This window comes from Jaculus jaculus, chromosome 20 (assembly GCF_020740685.1).
Source record: "Jaculus jaculus isolate mJacJac1 chromosome 20, mJacJac1.mat.Y.cur, whole genome shotgun sequence".
Taxonomy (NCBI): Eukaryota; Metazoa; Chordata; class Mammalia; order Rodentia; family Dipodidae; genus Jaculus; species Jaculus jaculus.
Genome location: NC_059121.1, coordinates 26,336,303 through 26,352,332, shown reverse-complemented (window position 1 = coordinate 26,352,332; position 16,030 = coordinate 26,336,303). Strand labels below are relative to the sequence as shown.

Here is a 16,030-nt window from a genome sequence, read left to right as displayed (position 1 = left end):
GTATCTGGTTGAGGCTGAAGAGATTGCTTAGTGGTTAAGGTGTTTGCCTGCAAAACTAAAGGATGTTGGTTTGATTCTCTAGGACCCACATAATCCAGGTGCACAAGGGGGCGCATGCATCTGGAATTCATTTGTAGTGACTGGAGGCCCTGGTGCACTCATTCTCTCCCTCTCCCTCTCTCTCTCTCTCTCTCTCTCTCTCTCTCTCTGTGTGTGTGTTTGTCTGCCTTTTTTCACTCTAGTGCTCTCTCAAATAAATAAATAAATAAATAAAATTAAAAATTAAAAAAAAGAATCTTTTTTTTCCCAATAGAATAAATTAATGATCACCATAGTGAGCTCTTGCCAACAGACTGGCAAGCACATTTTTCTAAAATCCTATTTAATTATTAGAGAGAGAGAGAGTGAAAGAGGCAGATAGATATATAGAGAGAAATTGAGAAAGAGAGACAGAGAACTGGTATGTCAGGGATTCTAGCCACTGCAAAGAAACTCCAGACACATGCTCCACTCTGTCCATCGGGCTTATGTGTGTACTGAGGAATCGAACCTGGGTCCTTAGGCTTCACTTCACAGGCTAGTGCCTGAACTGCCGAGCCCATCACTCCAAGCCCCCAAGCACATTTTCCTATCACTAGCAAGAATGTGGTCATCTCGCCAGGCAAAAATCTGACCAGTGGAGGTGTTCGTTGACGGCAAATACTCATGCAAGCCAACGACGGCTTGGTGACTCGTGGTAGAAATAAGGGCCTTTGTTATCCTTCTTCTGTGGTCTTGGATATTATTTGTAGAACCTACAAATTTCACTCTCTCATTTCTTCTCTGTTTCTCCCCCCCCCCTCTTTTTTTCTGTAGGCCTTATTAAGAATGGTTCACTTAAACTGGGCGTGGTGGTGCACGCCTTTAATCCCAGCACTCAGGAGGAAGAGGCAGAAGGATCACCGTGAGTTTGAGGCCACCCTGAGACTGCTTAGTAAATTCCAGGTCAGCCTGGGCTACAGTGAGCCCTTACCTCAAAAAACAAAACAAACAAATAAAAAAATATGGTTCACTTAATTTTATATGCTACGTACAAGACTTGTATCAAGCTTGTATAGTGATAAAGTTATAAGGGGAATAGATGGCATCTGGACTGATTTCCAGAATCAGGGTTTCATGTTCCCCTGGTTGGTATAGAATTCTATGGTGCTTAGGATGTTGTTGAACTCCTGATTCTCTGGCTTTCATCTGTGAAGTGCTGGAATTACAGATGTGCACCATAACATCTGATCAAGACACACCAGATTTAAACTGTGAAGCAGATAACTAATGAGAAAAAAAGTGTTGTATTTTGCTAGGAGAAAGCTCAGAATTTTGTATTTACTTTTAAATATTTTATTTTTATTTATTTATTTGAGAGAGAGAGAGATACAGAAATAGGCAGATAGACAGAGAGAATGGGCGCGCCAGGGCTTCCAGCCACTGCAAACGAACTCCAGATGCTTGCACCCCATTGTGCATCTGGCTAACATGGGTCCTGGAGAGTCGAGCCTCGAACCGGGGTCCTTAGGCTTCACAGGCAAGTGCTTAACTAAGCTTTCTCTCCAGCCCTGTATTTACTTTTAAAAAGAAAAGCCTGTATTGATATCTGGATTTCTGTTATCACTGGGATTCGTGCCTTTCTGAGGAATTCCCCAGCCCAGCAGGTTTAGAAATCACCTCCTGCTTCAGAAGCGAAAATGCCAAATGCTCACTTCCCCAGTCTCCAGTGCAGCTAGGACACCAGCATATGATGCACTTGCTGTCAATCTGCTTGCTTGCCCCGAATTTTGACTCCGGAATTAATCAAGAGGAAACAGTCTCACTTATGCTTTCTCTGTTTCTCGCCGAGGCAACGAAGCAGCTGCTGTGAGACCCGTTGTCTGAGAACAAGCGGGGGTGCAGCGATGGTGGTTTTGACCGCAGCCTGAGTTCTCGCAGGGCTGGAAGGTGGTTTCCTCGCTGCATGGGTGCAGAGCATCGCGCGGGGCTCGCTTCCTGGCTACTGGCTTGAGTCTGGTTTTCGAGACATTTTCATAGTTCTACAAATCCCTTAGCAGTTATGTGATAAATTTATACATTTACTCCTTAATAAGTCAGGCACAATAGGCTTCCATGATTTCTATTTTTGCACACACACACACACACACACACACACACACACACACACACAACTTTTTGAGGCAGGGTCTCATTTTAGCTCAGGCTGACCTGGAACTCACTCCATAGTCCAAACTGGCTTTGAACTCATGATGATCCACCTACCTCAGCTTCCCAAGTTCTGGAATTATAAGCATGTGCCACCAAGCTCAACAGTTTCTACTTTGAAAAAAGAAAAACAAAAATCAAAGATAATGTCAGTGGAACAGATAGTGATCCTTAGTCTTCATTACGTTAAATGTAATGTTTGCCAGGACAGGTAGAATAGACAAAATCTAGAGAGTAAGTGAGCTGAAGATCAAGTATATCTTAAGCCTGACTGGGCTTTAAGCTGCAACTGCAGAGATCTCGGGGGTTTTCAGCTACATGGAGGCGGTGGTGGCTAAGGCGTGAGCCGCTTCCCGCACGGACTCGAGGACTGAGAACTGGGGGGGACTGAGAACTGGGGGGGGTCCTCCTCCTCAAGCTTGTGAGGCTGAGCCAAACAATGTTCTATGCAGTCATGGCAGCGGGGACACTGAGGCCGAGGGACCACCCTGTGTCCACTGTGTGTCCTTCTACTTCAGTCAATTTTTCTATGACAATAATGCAAGAAAAATTAGAGGAGCAGAGTCTGAAACCCCCAACATTTGTTCACCCAACAAAACAAGGTTTCTTCTACCGGACAGTTGTAAACCTCACATATGCCTTTATGTCTGAGTTCAAATTTACTTCGGGCAAATTTTACATGCATGTGTTTGGGATATCCTGGTTTTTAATCTGTGCATGTGTATATGTTATGTGTTATACATAACAAATCTGGCTGTCAACGGAAAAAGCATGACCTAATGTAATCTGCTTGTTAGGTTCCTACTTTGAAATTCAAAAGGATCCAACATTAAAAAAAAATTTTAATTAAATAATTTACTTGAGAAAGCCACTACATGAACTCCAGACGTATGTGCCACCTTGTGCAATGGACTTACTTGGGTCCTGGGGAATTGAACTGAGGTCTTTTGGCTTTGCAGGCAAATGCCTTAAAAGCTGAGTCATTTCTAATGTGTAGATGCACACATCACTATGAGCTACAATTGCTGAGTCAGGAAAAAAGCCAGCCTCTTCCTGGGAGCTGGAAGCTTTCAAGCTGGTGTTGGTTTCTGCTAGTTTTCTCAACTTTTTCTCTGTTTCTGTCGTTTCATGTGACCGTCTAATTGGTCCATTAGTTGCTGAGCTAACTCACTTACATCTCCAAGGGATCGAGTGTGAGCCTGTAAGTAATTAAAGGTGCAATAAGTCCCTGGAGGGTCACCATGATTCCCTGGAGAGGTTTTAGTTCCAGAAACCTTAGCATGCTATCTTCTGCAGCCATGGCCTCACTTTGAGGGTGAAGTCTCCCCTCCCTCAGCAGTGACTCTGACAAGTACTCAGAGGTTCGACTAATGCTCATGACATTGAATTTACAGGATTAAAAGTAAGATAATTCCAAAGAGCAAATATCTGGTTTAAAATAAAAAAAGAATGACCATATCAAATCCTGGAAATGTCTTTGGGTTTGAATCTGTATGTTAGGATTTCATAGGGTTTATCGTTTTAGTTGATATCTTATTCAGCTTGCCGAAGCTTCCAGGGAGATTTTTCCAGAATAAAACAAATCAGAAGATAGCCTCATGTGATGGCTGATGTCTGTAGTGTCAGCACTTGAGAGGCTGAGGCAGGAGGATTGTGCTGAGTTTAATGCCACTCTGGGCTACATACAAAGACTTTGTCTCAAAGACCCAACACAGGTGCTACAGAGACTTGGCTCTGGGGTTAAAGGAGCTTGCTTGCAAGTCGTACAGCCCCAGGTTCAGTTCCCTAGCACCCCCATAAAGCCAGATGCAAAGCGGTAGGTTTCTGGAATCCCAGCAGGCTGAGACACTGCGAGGCAGAGCTGGGAGAATCAAGAGCCAGTCTAGTCTGGAGGTCTTTTCCATCTGACAGTTGGTTTGCAGAATAAGAGACACTGTCTCAAAATAGGCAGAGCACAGATACCTGGAAGTTGTCTACTTCCACACATGAATTGTGACATGTGTGCCCACACACCTCACTCATGCACACCCCGAAGACACACTCACACCCACACATACACACCCACGAGTGCAGCCCAAGTACACATGTACGCATACACACTCCACATCCACACATACACATCCAATATTCACACCCCACATACACACATGCACACCATACATACACACACTTATACACACCCCACATAGACACCCCCCCACACAAGTAATTATTTAAGTTTAAAAACACAAAGGGGAAAGAAATTAAATCTGATCTTTAAAAAAAAACATTTATTTATTTGCGATGGGGGAGACAGAGAGAGAGAATGAATGGGCATACCCAGGGCCTCTTGCAAATGAACTCCAAATGCATACACCACTCTGCATCTGGCTTTACGTGGGTACTGGGAAATTGAAATCGAACCTGGGCCATCAGGTTCTGCAAGCAAATGCCTTAACCACTGAGCCATTCCTCCAGCCCCAAACTGGCTGATAGCTGAGTTCTCACTTATTTTTATAAAATCTTCATAGGAACCTTATCAGATAAGAGCAATTTAAGTATGTTAATTTCCTTTATGTGTCCTAGTGAAGAGACTGAAGCTCAAAAGGGAGGGAAAGGGGCTGGAAAGATGGCTTAGTGGTTAAGGCACTTGCCTGTGAAGCCTAAGGATCCAGGTTTGATTCTTCAGGTCCCATGTAAGCCAGATGCACAAGGGGGCACATGTATCAAGAGTTCGTTTGCAGTGGCTAGAGGCCCTGGTGCACCCATTCTCTCTCAATCTTTCTTTCTCTGTCTCTAACAAATAAATAAAAAAATAAATCAGAAAAAACTTATAAAAAAAAGGGAAGGAAAGAATTATTTTCCTGTGGTAGTTTTTTAATCATTCAAGAGATCCTATTTCCATCAATTACTATAAGAGTGAAAAAAAAATGTCCAGAAACAGATATTTCCATGGAGAACTCATATTTACTTCAAAAGGTAGACTAAATACCCTTGGAAAAATGGAGGGATGTTTACTAAAGAATTATCTGCTTAAATTGGCTCCCAAGACACTGTGTTAATAATTAATCAACCAAGCTGGTTCATGTGTAAGTGAACAACTTGCTTTTCCTTGTAAGTCATGTTTTTTTTTTTTCTGAGATTTTTGATTTATCTGTAATTGTTTTAAAATATATATATCAGGGACTAGAGACATGGCTCAGCGATTAAGGTGCTTGTCTGCAATGCCGAATGACCTGAGTTCAATTTCCCAGTACTCGCATAAATCTAGATGCACAAAGTAGCACATACATCTGGTGTCTACAGCAGCTGGAGGCCCTGGCACACCCATTCTCTGTCATTCTTCTTTCTCTTTCTGCTTGCATATAAATAAATAAAATTATATAATATGTATATTAATTATATTCATAATATATGCAATATGTATGCATAATTTCAGTTTGGTGAGACATCTCAGTGGGCAATATGCTTTCCATGCAAGCATGAACACCTGAGTGGAGAACTCTACCACCCACGTAACACATATGATGATGCCAGGTACGGTGGTATATATCTGTTAATCTAGCACTTGGGAGGACACAGACAGAGGTTTCCTGGGACTGACTGGCTAGCTAAACTAGATGAAGTGGTGAGCTCTCTGTTCACAAAAATAAGGCAGAGAGCAACAGAGGAGATTCCAGACATTGACCTCTAGCTTCCACATGCATGCACACACATTGACACTCACATCCGTATGAACATGCACACACACCATACAGACTTACACTCACCAAACAAACAAACAAACATTAAATCAGATTTCTAACTAGAAAGAATTCACTGTAGACCTCGTATTTGGAAACAAAATATTACAGAGGGGAAAATTCAGTATTAGGGTCAGAGATAGAGAAGGCCTCCCTTCAGCTTTGCCTGGGCTTGTGAGTTAATTGATGAGGCCATGAGGAGAAGAAACAGTGTGATTCTACAACATGTATTCTATGGAAATCTTGATTCAAAAAAGAACATTTTTCATGTGGCTCCCTGAGTCAATTGTTTTTTGCATCATTCTTGTATGTGTACATATATGTATATGTCTGCATATACCCCTATATAAACAGATGATAATATTGCATGCATTATAGATTATATTACACATCCAAATCTTTTTAAAATCCTAAATCCCAATGTTTCAGAATGTGACTCTATTTGGAGAAGGAGACTAATGAGATAAAATGAGGTGGAATGGATAAATTGTAATCCAATGGGGTGGCTGCCCCTATTAGAAGGTTGAATAGATGAGTTCTGATGCAGTAGGATTGTTCTCCATAATTGGAGTTTGAATAGATGAGTTGTCATCCAAAAGAATTGCTGTTCATAGTAGATGGTGGAAGAGATTACTTTGAATCCAGTAGGATTGCTGTCCACAGTAGAAGGTGGAAGACATGACTTCAAATCCAGCGGGATTGCTGTCCACAGTAGAAGGTGGAAGAGATGACTTCAAATCCATCAGGATTGCTGTCCACAGTAGAAGAGGAGGTTTAGCCCAAACATGGTGGAGGACACTTATAATCCCAGTTCTCCAGATAGAAGCAGGATTCCCCAGGGCCCACTACGTGAAGCCAGATGCAAAGGTGGTGCATGTGTCTGGAGTTTGTTTGCAGTGGCTAGAGTCTCTTCTCTCTCCCTCCCTCACTCTCTGCTCTCTGTGCCTCTTTCTCAAATAAATAAATAAAGGGCTTTAAAAAGTAAAATTAACCAGAAGATACAGAGGCTGATACATAGAGATATGTTCAATAAACAAAGAAAAGGAACATTATATTCTCATGACTCCTCTCTCTCTCTCTCTCTCTCTCACTCTCTCTCTCTCTCTCTCTCTCTCTTTTTCTTCTTCCACATAGCCATCTCCAGACCAACCAGGGCTGCATAGTGGAATCCTGTCAACAAAAGAGGGCTGGAGATATGGATTAGTGGTTAAGACACTTGTGTATGAAGCCCAAGAACCCAGGTTTGACTCCCCAGAGCCCATGTAAGACGGATGCACAACATTGATACATGTGCACAAGGAGGTGGTGCACCCATCTGGAGAACGTTTGCAGTGGCGAAGGCCTTGGCATGCTAATTCTCTGTCTCTCTCCCTCTCTCCCTCTCTCTCTCATAAAAAAGACATGCATGTGAAAAGACTGTACAAAGTCAAAATGACAAATAAATGTGTGCTCTACATGTAAAGGAGAGGGTTTGAGAATAAAATAACCACGTTGAGGCCTGACCTCAACCTTCTAGCCTCCAGAACTTAAGGAAATAATTTTCTGTGTTCATGCCACCCAGTCTGTGGTAATGACTGTGAGACCACCAGCAAGGTAATGTAGGAACTGTACATGTATGTGGATATACAGATAATTGGCGCAGAACAGAACCATCTTTGTGTGATGCATGGAACAAGAGGAAAAAGCAATCTCAGCAGTCTCTTCCAGTTATTTTAGGGTTGCAGACTCTTAGAAAAGGTGATAATGTAAACAAAACCAACAGATTCGGAAAGAATGTTGGTTTTGACCTCCTGTAATATTTTCTGGAATAACTGGATACAGTGGCTCGCTCCTGTAATCCAAGCACTCGGGTGGCTGAGGCAAAAGGATGGCTGTGAGTTTGTGGCTGGCTTGGGCTAGAGTGAGCTCTAGATAAGTCTGAGCTACAGTGAGACCCTGCCTAAAACAAGAGAAAAAGAGAGAGAGAGAGAGAGAGAGAGTGAGAGAGAGAGAGAGAGAGAGAGGAGTCATGAGAATATAATGTTCCTTTTCTTTGTTTATTGAACATATCTCTATGTATCAGCCTCTGTATCTTCTGGTTAATTTTACTTTTTAAAGCCCTTTATTTATTTATTTGAGAAAGAGGCACAGAGAGCAGAGAGTGAGGGAGGGAGAGAGAAGAGACTCTAGCCACTGCAAACAAACTCCAGACACATGCACCACCTTTGCATCTGGCTTCACGTAGTGGGCCCTGGGGAATCAAACTCAGGTCCTTAGTCTTTGCGAACAAGCTCCTTTACTCTCCAGCCCTGATTTGCACTTTTCAGAAGCATCCCTCCTTCCCTTTCAACCCTTCCAAGTACTTCTTTGTGCTCGTAGCCGGGAGGGAAGGTTAAAAGAAGTTATTCTTTTCTTTTAATTTCTGAGGTTCTGAGCATTATTGAGAATAGGAAAGATTCAAATTTTACAGTTCGTAGAAGATACTGTGCACGAATTTCTGCTCAATGGCAACACTTCCTCTTGAAAGGAGGGCAGAGGCTCCCGAGACGCAGGAAGCTGAGGAGAGGCCCAGGGGTCAGGAAGCTCATAATGCAATACTGAGGAGGGGGATCGGAAACACACGTCTCTTCTTCCGAAGTAACTTCTAAATCTGTTCATCTAGTGGCCCTTTAGAGACGTCACTCTCTATCTATGCCTATGGACATGAACAGGCTGCAGGCTCAAATGCTACCTGCTGCTAAGAAGCAATCTGCTCACTGTAGAGAGGAATTCAATATCACACAAGGATGGGGCAACACGCGCTGTTTATGCAAGGCCATGTGAGCACCGTCTCAGGCTCGGCTCTCTAAGGGCCCAACCGTGCCTCTGACTGCAAGTCTTAGCTCTTAGCTGCAATACTCTTTTTTTTTTTTCAGAACTAGGAACTAAGCAAAAGTCCCCAAACTTCTAACTTTTGAGGGGGAGTGGAGGGTGGCAAGATCTTGCTGTGTGGCTCGGGTTATCTTTGCAATCTTCTGCCTCAGCCCCTTCCCTCTCCCCGGCGCAGGGATCTTGGTATGCACCACCATGCCCAGCTTCAGAGTGTTTATTTAGGAATGGTTTTCTGCTCCTGGGTTTGAGTCTTCTTTTTTAAATTCATTATCTTTCCACATGCCATTTCTCCTTTCCCTTAAAGCTCAAAGGGTTGCTATTACTTTGGTTTTCATTTTTGTAGGATGGGAAGTGTTACTGGAGCTCACGCCTGTAATTCCAGGCAGGATTGGTTGAGTTCAGGAATTCAAAATCACTATGACACAATGGGCTGAAAGCCTTGGACACCTCTAGGGAGACAGGTTCCCTGAGAGGGAAGTTGTTAACTAGGGACCCCGGCAGCTCCCAGGCTCAGATCTCTCCCAAGTGGTCTCTGGGAAAGCAGAATGTCATTAAGGTCCCAGCTTCTGAACTCAGACATTCCCTGCATAGTTTCTGTCATGCTAAGAATACATCAAGCCTGGGATGTCTCCCACATGGGGTCCGATTAGGAGGCAGAGGTAGGAGGATCACCGAGAGTTCAAGGCCACCCTGAGACTACATAGTAAATTCCAGGTCAGCCTGGGCTACACCGAAACCCTACCTTGAAAAAAAAAACCAAACCAAAACAACAACAACAACAACAACAAAATCTTCAGGAAGCCAGGCATGGTGGCATATGCCTTTATTCCCAGTGCTTGGGAGGCAGAGGTAGTCAGAAGTCAGCCTGGGACTCCAGAACGAGAGCCGGGTCAGCCTGAGCTAGAGTGGGGGGCGTCAGGGACCTCCCTGGCCAACCACTCACTGGAAGGTATCCCATCCCTGGCACTAAAAATTTTCTAGCAACAATCTGTGGCTCCTGAGTGTTCCATTGTCCAAAAAAGTAGGATTCCATATGATTTATTTGCATCCTCTTAGATTTTGATTAGCCCTCCCTCCACCTTTCCTTTACTCAATCTCTTCCCCTGACCTCACTTTGGGCCTTTTCAGCCCTGTTAATCATTTTATCTTCCACGGGTTATTCTGTAATTGGCCCCTTCCATGCCGGCAGCGGTGGTACCAGTATTCAGTCTGTACCCTGGCTCTATTTCAAACGTTTTCCATAAGCTATAAGAAGTTTAAACAGTGTGGGCATGACAGTGCCAGCCTGTCATCCCTGGATGTAGGCATTGGAGACAGAAGGTCAGAAGTTCAAGGTCATTCTCAAATAACTGTAGCGAATTTGGGGCCAGCATCAAATCAGCAACAACAGCAACAAAAACAGGTACAGCAAGAACTTTAAATATTTTATTTTTATTTATGGACTTATTTGAGAGAAGCACAGAGACAGAGAGAGAATGGGCGCGCCAGGGCCTCCAGCCACTGCAATGAACTCCACACGTGTGCGCCCCCTTGGGCATCTTGCTTACATGGGTCCTGGGGAATCGAACCAAGGTACTTTGGCTTTGCAGGCAGGCACTTACCGTATATAAAGAATTCCCCTCGCAGGGGAGTAGATACCAAGAGAAGAGAGAGCCAAGGTTAGGACAACTAAAGCTCTGCGGGCTGCATGGATCAGAAACCAGAGAGGGGAAGCGGCCCTTTGCTCTGCCGAGGAGCCTGTCTGTGGATGCCCTCAGGCTTTAGTCATTGCAAAACCTGAAGTACAGAGTGACCCTCCAGTGATGACTCCCGAGGAGTTCCTCAGTTCGTCCAGTCACCTGCGCAGTTGCTGTTTGCACCATCTCATGGGCTTCCACCATAGCAGCCTGGAGAGAACACTGGCCACTGCTTGCTTTGCAAACAGATGGCAACTTTCCTGCTCAAAAGTATTATTATTATTTTTTTTCAGCTATGGGACTGGAACTCAGGGCTTCTTAAGTCCTAGGCAATCACTCTGCTACTCAGCCACATGCTCAGGAGAGAGAAACAGAGGATATGAAATCCCACTGAGCTCATGCCTCTGGTATTAGGCAAGACTACATCTAAAATGATCTAGACAGAAAAGAAAACATGGTATGCATGGCAATCTTTGTGTTGGAACTGTGCTAAAATCAACATTTCAGTAGGGTGGTTGGCCCGGTGGCATGCGGAAATAAACTGGCACCTTATGGATTAGCTGGGCTACTGGTGTCAGAGGCTCTGCTGCTCGGGCCACACTAAGTCCTGTTGGACTCCAGCGGAGCCGGGGTCTGGCAAGGTTCCGAGCTAACATGTACGCTAAGATCGCTCTGCTCTGACAGGCTTGACGAATTTAATGTAGGGCGGCCACAGGTGCCACCCTCTGCTAACTTTGCCATGCTAGACAATGACTGAAGGTAGACTGAAGGTTGGCAGGAGAACTGAGCATTTTCATTTCATGCGCCTTCTCTTCGTCCCTTTCACAATCTTCCTGTGGCTGAGAACTTCAGACGTCCGTGCTTAACTCTTTATTAGTTTATTTATTGAGATAAGGTCTCGCCATGTAGTTCTTGGCTGGCCCGATGGCCTGAAATTTACTGTGTAGAGCAGGCTGTCCTGGAACGTGCAGCATGGCCCTCCTGCTTGCGCCTCCCGAACCCGGGGATGGCAGCTGTTTGCTACCGCGCCGGCTCATGGTCAGACGACAAGCGTGTTTGCAGCGTCATCGGAGCCACATCTCTGTCCCTTCATATCTCCATGTCGCACCATGCATAAATATTCCCACTGTAGCCAGATTCAGGCTACAAAGGGATCACACTGACCACAGAGCTTGGAAAAGAACACAACTGTTCTTTTTTTTTTTTTTTTTAAATATTTATTTATAAGCAGAGATAAACAGAGAAGAGGGAGAAGAGAGATAGACAGAGGGAATGGGCACACCAGAGCCTCCAGTCACTGCAAACGAACTCCAGACACATGTGCCACTTTTGCATCCAGCTTTATGTGGACAGTGGGGAATTGAACTCAGGTCATTAGGCTTTATAGGCAGCTGCCTTAACTACTGAGCCATCTCTCCAGCCGCGTGACTGTTCTTTCAGGTCATGTGGGCCAACTGAAGCTCATTACCCCCGCAGACATCCTGCTGCAAAGGACACACTTCTTCACTCTGTTTCTACGCCTCATCTCCACATAGCCATTTTGCACAGTGGACAGGTACGGTGTCCTCTCTTTTTTTAATATATATATTTTTGTTAACAACTTCCATGATTATGAAAAAATTCCCCACGGTAATACCCTCCCTCCCCCCACTCACCCCTTCTGTGTCTGCTCTTTCAACAAGTGTCATCTGTATTTCATACATCACCTGAACTCTGGAAGAAGCACTCTTCAACACAGAAAAGTATTTGGGTTCAGAGCCTCTTACAAAAGGAAGACAAGGAGCTGAAGAGATGGCTTAGTGGTTAAGGCATTTGCCTGCAAAGCCGAAGGACCCAGGTTCAATTCCCCAGGTTCCATGTAAGCCAGGTGCACAAGAGAGCACACGCATCTGGAGTTCGTTTGCAGTCCCTGGTGCACCCATTCTCTCTCTCTTTCCCACTCTCTCTCTCTCCCTCCCTGCCTATTTCTATACATCTCCCTGAAATAAATAAATAAATAAAACATTTTTAAAAATATGACTGTTTCACGAATTTGCATGTCATCCTTGTGCAGGGGCCATGCTAATCTTCTCTGTATCGTCCCAATTTTAGTAAATGTGCTGCCAAAGTAAGCACAATAAAATATTTTTTTTAAAGAGGAAGGAAGATGAACCAGGCGTGGTGGTGCACACCTTTAATCCCAGCACTCTGGAGGCAGAGGTAGAAGGATCGCTGAAAGTTCAAGGCCACTTTGAGACTGCAGAGTGAATTCCATGTCAGCCTGGGCTAAAAGAGAAAACCTTCCTCAAGAAAGCAATAAAGACTTCCGGTTAAGATGGTGGCATAGGTACCACGCCAAAGCAGCCTAGGGGAGATAAAAGACCAAAAAAACGCAGCAAAATACACACTTTTACTAAAACGTGAGGTGTATAGGAAATTGAAGTGGCAGCGGAGAAGTAGGAGAGTTCCAGAGCATCCAGAGCCCGCACAGGCCAGCAAAAGCGGCCCCGTCAGCTCCGCCAACCGCCGGGGGGCAGCACAACAGAAAGCGGCCAGGCTCGGCTCCAGCCACAGGAAAAGCCAGGCGCGGGCGCTTCCCTCACACCGCGCTCTCCGCAGCTCAGGAAACATGAAGGGAGAGCGGCAGTGAGCAGCGAAGGAGCAGACCGTGAGGTAGAAGAACACGTGGAGCAGTGAGAGAACCAGAGCAGCTGCGGCTCCTTCCCCTCCCCCACCACCTGAGCCCAGCTCCAGTGAACAGAGCAGCGGTCCTGGACCCGGCCACGCCAACTTGAGCCGACAGCGGGACCCAAGCAGGAGCAGAGCTCGGCAGCAACATCAGCGGCTCTGGCACCGGTAATAGCGGCCCCAGCAGCAGCAGACCCAGGAGTGAAAGCAGCGGCAGATCCCGCAACAACAGCTTCAGTGGCAACAGCAGTGGTGGACCCAGCAGCAGCAGCTTCTGTGGCAGCAGCGGCAGTGGACCCAGCAGCGGCAGCTTGAGCAGCAGCAGTTCCAGCAGCAGGGGTGCTGATCTGCAGGGCCGCACTTGCCAGGCTCAGTTTGCCCCACAGGAAAAGCCAGTGCCCAGCTCCAGAAATCAGAACAGCAGCCCAACAACCCAGGCAGCAACTTGACTGAGACCAAACTCATCCAAGGTAACTGGGATTGCACCAGGGAAGGGTCTCACTTGGTCGCAAGCTGATTTGCATCCTTCAACAGGCCAGAAATCTTAACCTCTTTGTTGATAGAGGATCTGGTCGTTATAATAACTACTCTTGCATACATACTTGGGGCTGTTTTTGATTGAATATGTACAGTGTTTAGTTAAATTTTAGAATCTACCTGTATTTTATTCCACTCAGCCTGCTTGAATACTCCCATAGCAGGGAAACTCAACCCCTAGGAACACCTTTGTAGTTACTCTGAGAGTCTTAAGAGCCACACCTAACACCTTAAGCTCCTACCCTAAAAATATATAACATCAAATCAATTGATATAGCTAAGAATACCCAGCTAGCTAGAAAATCCAAGCTTTACCTTAATCCAAGATGCAAAAATATATACATTATAACACAAGAAACACTAAAAAGCAAGATGACATAAATCCACCTAAAAGTATTAATGCATCAGAAATGTCCTCCAGTGAGAACGAGTTAGAGGAAATGCCTGAGAAAGAGTTCAAAAGAATGATTATAAATACATTCAAAGAGGTCAAAGAACAAAACAAAAGAATCAAAGAGGAAATCAAAGAGGAAATCAAAGGAATCAAAAAAGATGCAGGACACCAATTTAATGAAATAAAGAAGGCAATACAAGACATAAATAAGGAAATAGAAATAATAAAGAAAAACCAGTCAGAATTACTAGCAATGAAGAAAACAGTTAATGAAATAAAAGACTCTGTAGAAAATCTCACCAGTAGGATGGATGAGGGAGAGGACAGAATCTCTAAGCTAGAAGACCAGGTGGCAGATCTAATACAGTCCAACAAAGAGAAAGACAAGCTTATAGAAAAATATGAGTGGGAAATTCAAGATATTTGGGACACTATGAAAAGATCCAATATAAGAATTCAGGGCATAGTAGAAGGAGAAGAATTCCACTCCAAAGGCATAGTAGGCGTCTTCAACAAAATCATAGAAGAAATTTTCCCCCAAATTGGGAAAGAGGTGCCAATGCAGATACAGGAAGCCTTTACAACCCCAGCCAGACAAATACTGGAAAGAACCTCTCCTCGCCATATTATACTCAAACTTCCAAACACACACACCAAAGAAAAAATACTGAAAGCAGTTAGAGAGAAAAATCAAGTTGCCTACAAAAGCAAGCCCATCAGGATTACAGCAGATTATTCAACAGAAACTTTTAAAGCCAGAAGGGCTTGGAGTGATATATTCCAAGTTCTGAAAGATAACAACTGTCTACCAAGGTTACTTTATCCTACAAAGTTACCCATTCAAATAGATGGAGAAATAAGGACATTCCATGACAAAAGCAGGTTAAAGGAGTATTTGAAGACAAAACCAGCTCTACAGAAAATACTTGATAGAATCCTCCATGCTGAAGAAAAGGAAAAGCACACATATAAGGAACCTAGGAAAAACAAGCAATACTCAAATACTAGTTAACACAAGAGAGCACAGGTAGAACCAGAACCACACACAAAAAAAATGGCAAACATAAATACACACCTTTCAAAAATATCTCTTAATATCAACGGCCTCAATACCCCAACGAAAAGACATAGGTTTGCAGACTTGGTTAAAAAGCAGGATCCTACAATTTGTTGTCTACAAGAAACTCGCCTTTCTACAAAGGATAGATATTATCTTAGGGTGAAAGGTTGGAAGACAGTGTTTCAAGCAAATGGGCCTAGAAAACAGTTAGGGGTTGCTATCCTAATATCAGACAAGGTACACTTCAGTCCAACATTAGTCAAGAAAGATAAGGAAGGTCACTTTATATTGATTAAGGGCACACTCCAACAGGAGGACATTACAATCCTAAACATATATGCACCTAACATGGGGGCTCCCAAATTCATCAAACAAACACTATTAGAACTAAGGTCACAGATAATACCAAACACAGTGGTGGTGGGTGACTTAAACAGCCCACTCTCATCAATTGACATGTCATCCTGGGAAAAAATAAACAGAGAGGCATCTGGACTAAATGAGGTCATAGAAGGAATGGACCTAACAGATATATACAGGACATTTCATCCAAAGGCTGCAGAATATACATTCTTTTCAGCAGCACATGGAACATTCTCTAAAATAGACCATATATTAAGACACAAAGCAAATCTTAACAAATTCAGGAAAATTGAAATAATTCCTTGCATTCTATCTGACCACAATGGAATTAAAGTACACATCAGTAGCAAGAAAGGCTATAGAGCATACACAAAATCATGGAAACTAAATAATACACTACTAAATGATGAATGGGTCAATGAAGAAATCAAGAAGGAAATCAAAAACTTTACAGAGTCAAACGATAATGAGAACACAACATACCAAAATCTCTGGGACACAATGAAGGCAGTACTAAGAGGTAAATTTATAGCCT

At 43.9% G+C, this 16,030-nt stretch overlaps 1 non-coding gene across 1 annotated transcript; it reads right to left on the bottom strand.

Annotated features, from left to right (window-relative positions):
- Positions 1-12,482: 12,482 nt before the first annotated feature.
- On the bottom strand, positions 12,483-12,589 carry LOC123456323. The gene has a single exon (XR_006634459.1). It is a non-coding gene; the product is annotated as a U6 spliceosomal RNA (small nuclear RNA).
- Between the last annotated feature and the right edge of the window lie 3,441 nt (positions 12,590-16,030).